We start from the raw sequence: 8,369 nt of genomic DNA, 5'->3' as shown, positions 1-8,369 counted from the left end.
CCTTGCCCCCACAAAGCAAAGAGAAAGATACTCACCTAATGTGGAAAGTGCTTTTAGATATGTCAATAAAAGGTGCTGTGATGCATATAGTGCTAGAAGTAAAAGAAGACTGGTTCTTAAATGTCTGAATGATTGCCAGAAAGTGGAGGATGAATATCTATTGATCTCATTCCTACTTCACCATGGGCACTGAGGGAAGGGTAAGAGGAAGTGTCTTTAGCACGAGAAGGTAGATTCAGGTCAAACCTTGGGAGAAATAAATCCTAAGACACAAGAAGGAACTAAACTGTCAGACAAGATAGTTATTGGAGCCAGCTGCCCTTTCTGGCCATCAAGTCCTTTCTAGAATGACCGAGGAACATTAAATCCTGTATCTGTGCAGGGGTGGTGGGGTGGACTAGAGTCCATATTCCAACCCTGCAGTGCAGTCTGCCAAGCCTCACTTCTAGCAGCCTTGTTGACTCCCTCCTTCATCACATACCATCTGGCTGGGACTCCAGAGGCACCGGTATCCGCTTCAATGCGCTCCCCCAGAAGGCTCTGTAGCTGTGGGCAATTTGAGTTGACCATGCACACATCCTTGCCAGTCAGCTTGACATGGTATGGTGAAGGCACATAGCAGTACCAGCGCTCATACCAGCCCACCCTGCATGGCGCGTGCTTTATAAGCCCCCCATCTCCAATAAGGCCAGTGACCTCCAGTGACGGTTGCTACGTGGGGTACTGGCCACTAGCACTCTCATCCACTGCATAGATGCAGCTGTGTTGGCAGCCAGCCCCTTTTGTCTGGGGGGAGTGGAGGAGGATCTTCATCATGCCTTCCTCAGATGTCCCCAGTTGTTATCGCTATTTGCTGCCCTAAATGTCTTACTTGAGGCAGTAGACTTAACCTTCTCAGAGGCCATTTACTTGTTCTCCCTTTCCTACTGGGTGGTTAGTGGGGTTGTCATCTGCCTGGCCAACTTCTTACTCAGCCAGGCTAAAATGGCCATCCTCAAGAGCCACAGAAACTGGCTTACCGGGGCCGGCTCAGACAACACCCTGTGACCCTCCCAGTTTTTGGTGGAGGAATGCCTGTCACTGGAGTTTGAGCATGTAGTCCTCCAGTGGATGGTGCCTGCCTTCCAGTCATGTTGGGCAGTTCAGGAGGTGCTCTGCAATGTCAAGGGTGGCCATTTAGTCCTTGCACTGTGGTACTGCTAGCCCTTTCCTGGGGTAGTTGCAGGGGTCTCAGCAGGCTGATGTTGTACTGGATATGTTTATTTTTAGACTGTGAGGGCAGGTCTTACAGGCCAAATCCCCAGGCTCTGTCTGTTGTATCAGGGTCCCTCCATGGGTATTTTGTTTTTCCTTGCTATATTGTTACCCATTTCCCCCCTAATAAACCTTTATAAAAAGTTAAAAAAAAGTCTTTCTTTCTCTCTCTGTCTCTCCATATCAGTAAATGTAATAACATTGGTATAATATTTTCTAGTCTCTGATCTTTCCAAACACAGCTGCTGCTCTCCCCTATGTGATCTTTGCTGTCACCTGGTGGCCATGGCTGTTACTCATATACATACATATATGTGTGTGTATACTGAACTTTAGAGCTAGGTACAGACATTCAAAACGCCCAAGGAAGAATTGATCTAATTTACACAGTTTTCTGTAAGCAGCATAGTTTAGATTGGTAGTGAACAGATTGCCCTTTGGCATGGGGGCAAATCTTAGACTGGGTTCTGCCATTTTTAAACCAGTCTGTGTGTGCTTCCCTTGTATTCTGTTACTGGTATAGATTGGTTTTGTGCGCTGAACTTCTGTTCTGTTATGGGTATACACTGATTTCCAATGACTTATACCAGTAAAAGCGTAATGTCTGCACCTGGTCTAGTAGAAAGTGTCTGCACTATAGCCTAAACTCCCAAAATGCACATACATAATTTTTTTTGCTGGGTTTTCTTTTATATTTAAGACTAGACACACACATTGCTAGGTATGATCTGTAATGAAATTAGGAAGCAGTTACCATAAAGTTACAAGCATGTGTTATATGGGGAGTCAGGAGAAGGTAATGAGGCAAAACCAAAATGTATTGGACTGTTGGCTACAAAGGACTAACTCTTGGGATCATCATAAATTCTAGTTTATTGGATGGGATGTGAAGGTACCAATAAAATCACAAATGCAAACTTTGAGTTATGAAAGGTATTGGGCACCTTATTGCGCACGCACGCACACACACACGAACACATACATGCACTCACTCATTCAAACCCATGTCATTTAAACCCATGTAGTATAGTGTATAGTAGCTGCCATAGTGATTGTGAGAGCACTGGTGTCAGTATATCTACCTATCTGAGGCCCTGGAGTCTGCTGTCGATGGGCAGCTTCCTTCAAGGCAATGTCAGCTTGTCCTTCTGTCTCTGTACATCAGGTGCTAGATGAGAGGGTGCCACTGAGGGTCACGGTTCACTGCCTTTTATCCCTTTCTGGCAGACTTATGTGATCCTCCAGCATCATCTTGGCTGCCCAATCTGGAGGTCACTGTCCCACATAGGTCTTGAGTAGTACCTGACAGCTGTTAGTCACAGGGGTCTTGCCTGCTGGTAGTGCAGTTTCAGGAGTCAGTTTGTAATTTTGATTAAGTAACAATGGTATTGTTAAGGGTTATAGTCAATAGGGTAGGTGCTCAGTTCCAGGAATGAGTTCCTTGGCTTGATTAGGCTAAAATGGCTTGTAGAGTAGAGTTTTGTAATGGTAAGCTCTTTTGGCTAGGCTGTTATCATTTAATTACTTACCGATCACCATTCACTCGCATTCACTCAAAGGATCACCCAATATAGCAGATTTTATCTCTACAATTACAATTTCAATGAAGTTTTAAAAATGGTCCAGGTTGTAAGTTCATTCTACAGGGAGTACATTCCTTAAGGGTTTAAAAGCCTAAAATATAAAATACAAAATGCCATGGTAAAGATGGGAAAGATGAAAAAAAAATGCACTGTGAAGTAGTAAGGATCAAAGCCTACTGGGGGCAGTCAGTGACAGGCAAGAAGGGGCTTGTGTTATATCCATGTCCAGAAGAAAAATGTACAAAGGGGGCTTTTTGCTACAGGACTAGGAGAGCATAAGAAAAACACTCTACCTATGTATGCAAACAATATTAGTTACTATTTAAATAAAGAGGCTAATGCTTATTGAAAGAGCCTAATATTTTACCTGGTGGACAAATGACAGATGTTAGAGAACCATAGAAAAGTAAGGCTAAGAAGGAACCTTATAAGCTAATTGAGCCTAATATTTTACTGGTGCACGTATGGCAGATATTAGAGCAGGGGTGGACAAAATAGAGCCCACAGGCTGAATGTGGCCCACCAAGGGATTTTACCTAGCCCATAGAAGGTCCCTTGGTCTCACCTGGCCCAGGTGTGGGAGACAGCCCAAGCTGTGGTGTGTGCAACCAGTCTCACCACCCCTGGGTGCGCAGCACAGCCATCTCACTTCCCAGCAGCCCTAGAAGAGGTGGTAGCTCGTTTCAGCTGCTACCACCGCCAGCCCCAGCCCCGCTGCCTGGGCACCCCTTCCTGTCTGCTCTACACCCACTACCAGAGGCAGGACCTACACAGACAGGGCACATGGCTGGGAGGATGGGATGGGACTATGGGTGGTGGGGAGTGACATTCAAGCGCAGGACAAGTAGCTGGCAAAGGACTTGGGCTGGTACCTCCTAGAAATCCCAGGGTATTAAAGGATAAGGACTTGTAAGTTATAACAAAATTTGGGTAGCTGGGTTAACTCTAGGTAGATCAGAGAAAGATGAAAGAATAATTCTTTTGTATCTAAGAGATCTGAACAGGTCAATAAGAAGGGAACATTTTTTTTTTGCCTACAGCAGAAGATACCACTAGTTAGGCATAAGATCTACAATGTTTGCTCTCTTAGATGCTGGTAGTGGATTTTGGGAAGTCCAGCTGGACGACAAAAGTTTTAGAATTTGTCTACTCGGGGCACTATTTTGCTCATAGAGCTTTGCCCACATACCTTTTGGTATCTGATGAGGTCCTGAAGTGCATCAAGGAGTGATACAACCAGTCTGAAGGTGTTGAGTGTTATATAGGAGATTGGCAAATACCAGACAAGGCAGCAATGAGAGGCTGCGTAGTTTTGGGCAGGTATGACAAGACAAATTTATAGCAGAATGAGAAGAAATAAAAAGTGGTTCTGACAGAGGAGATATTTGGGGCAACCTTTGCCATACCTCCTATTTCCAAAATTGCTGTGGCTCTTGAAATGGTCACGCCATCCTGCAAACATGAGTGGCAAAGGCTCCTGGGAATGGTTACGTACCCAGGTAAATTGATTCTACACGAGTCAACAATAACAACTTCTTTAAGAAAACAGTTGGAAAATCCAGATGCCAAAGCAGATGTTATGTCCCTCCAAAATCCAGCTTGGTTAACTGGTTTGTGACTGAATCCTGGTGTCCTATGTCTCTCTCCTCTCTTCTATTCCCTTCTTTCCTCTGAACAGCCAGAGTCTGGGAGCAAGATAAAGAATCTATTTTGCCAGATATGGCACACCATACACAGCAAGCAGTCTCTGCTTTTAGATATGTACAATGGAAATAGGCAAGGTGAACAGAAAAAGAGCTGAGACTGCCTTTTAGTCTGAGGGAGAAAGATGGGAATGGAGAGGAAAAAGTGGGAGAGAGAAACCAAGACAGGAGGAAAGTTGGATCTGGATGGAAAGCTCCCCTCTCTTTCGAGATTTCTAAGTGTGGGTAAAGGGAAAATCCCTAAATGAATCACTGCCAGCTGTGTAACTTGCTTGCTGAAAGACATCTGTACAGAGAAAGAGAAGCAGAGACAGAGCTAAAGTCAGATGGAAAATGGGAACTTTTAGTGGCTTCTTTGTGGTTTCAAATTCGACTTCTAATTTTGCTAAAAATTGCAGCTGCTGCTTCTCATTCCATGGTCTCTATTGCCCCCCAGCGACCCATAACATTTACTCGTAAAATATTAAGAGTGGGGGTGGGGAGAAATCAGAGATGGATTTCTACAACCAATTTCTATATATTTCTATATATATTTCTATATATATATTTCTATATATCTAGGGAAAACCTAGAATATATATAATATATAGAAAATAATATATAGAAAATAGATCTATAGGAAAACCCGATAGATAGATAGATAGATAGATAGATAGATAGATATAGGGTTATATATATATATATATATATATATATATATATATATATATATATATAACATTATCAGACTAACTGCATAGATTAATCCTGGGAGGAAAAATGGAACCTATTTTATCTATTACGGAAAAAAAAAATCTGGAAAAAAAAGAAAAAGCCTGCTCTAATCTAATCCGATCCATTGTGGTTCTCACAGGGCCCATCTACACAAGACATGTACTGCAGAGCTGCCTAATTAGTTCTTCATTAAACTCTCCCATCTACATCCATGGCCCCAATAGGCTGCAGTAAACTCATTAACTCCACAGTTATGTAGTACTTGTAAATATAAATACTATATTTTGCCAGAGTTCTTTATTGCACAGCAAAATACATGTAGATACTGATGGAGCCTGCTGACTAGCCACACACTGTAGCACCCTTGTGCCCCAGCCAGCCTCTCCACAGAATGTTGAGCCAGGTTGGAGCAGCTCTCGGCCAGCAGCCTGACACCCCCAAGCCCCTGCCAGCCAAGGCTTCACCACGCTGGCTCAACATGCTGCAGTCTCAGGTGCACATGTAAACACTGTGCCCCAGCAGCAATAAACTCTAGCACAAACTGCGCCAGAGTTTATTCACATTCATTGCATGTGTACATGGGATCATTGGCTCTTTATCACACTAATGTCTGATGTCCTTTCAGTATTGAGAGAGTAGAATGTGCTACAGATAAATATGGACCGCAGGAGGGTGAGAAAATAGTGACAAGTATTCTGGGAGATGGTTAGTACGACCCTTACTTCAAGTAAGTATTGAGCTGGTGGTGGGCAAAAAAAATAAAAAAATCCTACGGGAAATATTCTCACTGAATTTTTAAGAAGCTCCTGTCATGCAGAAAACAAGAGAGAGAAGTTCAGGGAAGCAGAGAAAGGCAGGAGAGAAAGGGAGAGTGAAAGTGGGAACTATCTGTGGTTTTCACACTCAATATCTCTACTCTTTTTTTGCAATTGCAGCTGCTGCTTCTCATTCCCTGGTCCTTGAAGCCCTTCAGTGACCAATTGTACCAGCTGAGTACGTTATATGGCAGCTGTATCTTCACCTGCATGCATCCAGCACAATGCGCTGGGAGAGAATTTGATATTCTCAGTATCTGTGTAATCCCACTGTCCGACCCCTTCACCTATAGACCCCACAGTAAGCAGGGAAAACAGACTATAAGGCACATTCATGCCATGCTATTTTCTAAGAGACAGAGGTTTTTTATAGAACATAGATATTTATATGGATTCAAAAGAAAGGTCAGCTGTCACTGATTTAACATTAAACCATTTGTATTTCTCCTGCAAAAGGGACACTACTATCAGCAAATACTTTGTATACAGGACAGTTTGTTAACCCATAAAAACTCATCAGAACATTTACTTTTCCTTCTTAAAAGATGGAGAATTGAGAAATTATCTGCTTCATATTCAGGGATAGCTTTACAATTGACCTCAGATCCACAGCTTCTCAATGGGCATGTCTACACATGTATTTATCCCGGTTTAAATGTACTGCTCAGTAAATTACTGCACAGTAAGAGGGAATAGGCTGGCATCTACACATACAGGTGTTAAACTACATTAATGCTTTTCATGGACTGACTCAGGAGTAATGTTAGCCCCAAGTCCGTCCATACACACAGTGTTACTGCACAGTAACTAATCAGGCATAAATGTGATACCTGCATGATTTTGGTTACTGCGCAGTAAATGTGCACATGTAGACATGCCCCCTATGCACTGGTGCCCAAATGCAAAAGTGATTGGACTTTACATAGGTAATCTGAAGATGCCATCTAAATACCTAGAACCAAGTAGCCTAAAATATTTTGGGAAATTATATCTGTTTTATTCTAGTGTAGTCTACTCCCATGAGCTTTAATTTAGTTTTATCTTTGCTACTCTCTTCTCTTCTAGTTCAGGATCATGTCGTGTGCATCATCATGATATCAGGGCATCTTCCAAAATTAAAATAAGCAGTGTAACTTCCATTTGGCAGGCAGGGCTTAGAGATTGTGAGCCCCTATTACAATGAGAAACAACCTAGCAAATTCTGCAGGTGCTTGACAGCACCCATAGGGAAGGTGTATCCCTGGTGTTATTTAGAGACTGAAGTGGGGCAAAAGGTGGTGGGGGGAAGCCCTTGAATGAAACAGTGTCTGGTTTGCAAGTTACTTGATGAAAGATGCCTTTCATAGACAGAGAGAGAATGGCAGATAGAGAATGGGAACTCTTGGTGGTTTCTCTGTGGTTTTCAAACTCAACCTCAACTTTCATAACAAATACAGCATCCACTGCTCTTTCCATGGTCTCTGCCGCCCTCTTGTGAATGAGGAAATGAATTCATTTAAATCTGAAGGGAAAAGAGAAAATCAACCTGTAGCAATCACAGGTGGATTTCTCCATGTCATTTCTTCTGGAAGCCAGTGTTTCCAAATTGTACAGATTGGGATTCATCTTCTTAAGCGCTGTATATAGGAGCCTAAAACAGATTAAATAGACTGATCCTGGAAGAAAAAAAATGTGACCAATTCTATCTTATAAAGAAAAAAATATGTTAAGACCTTTTCTGTTCTAATGTGTTCTGCTGTGGTTCTCACAGGCCCTTTTTTACCATCATACACGATCACTTTTCAGAACTGAGAGAGTCGTGAGATTCAGATCCCTTAGCACCATATGAGGGTGAGAAAATTGTCATGTTGCAGGGGTGTAGGTTGTAGCCGTGTTGGTCTAAGGACATAGGCAGACAAGGTTCCTTGGGTGAATTTGATATCTTTTATTAGACCAAGCCAAATGGTTGGAGAATAGTTATTAAGCAAGCTTTCGGGTTCAAGGGTTTTTGAACCCGAAAGCTTGCTTAATAACTATTCTCCAACCATTTGGGTTGGTCTAATAAAAGATATCAAATTCACCCAAGAAAATTGTCAGGCATTCTGGGAGATGGTTAGTGTGATCAAAGGGAAATGCTGCTTCTCCAAAACACTGAAAAAAATCAGAATTGAAATTATCACCACAGAATGAAAATATACAAAATAGATCTTCAGAGAGGCATGGGATGGGATTTTTGTAATACTTTCTGATAACTTCCTTCATGCTGTGTCAGCTCCTCTACTATCTCTCCGTGATAAGGGACTATAGTATTTCTTCCTTCC

The sequence above is a fragment of the Alligator mississippiensis genome, chromosome 7 (genome assembly GCF_030867095.1).
Source record: "Alligator mississippiensis isolate rAllMis1 chromosome 7, rAllMis1, whole genome shotgun sequence".
Taxonomy (NCBI): Eukaryota; Metazoa; Chordata; order Crocodylia; family Alligatoridae; genus Alligator; species Alligator mississippiensis.
This window is presented reverse-complemented; position numbering follows the sequence as displayed.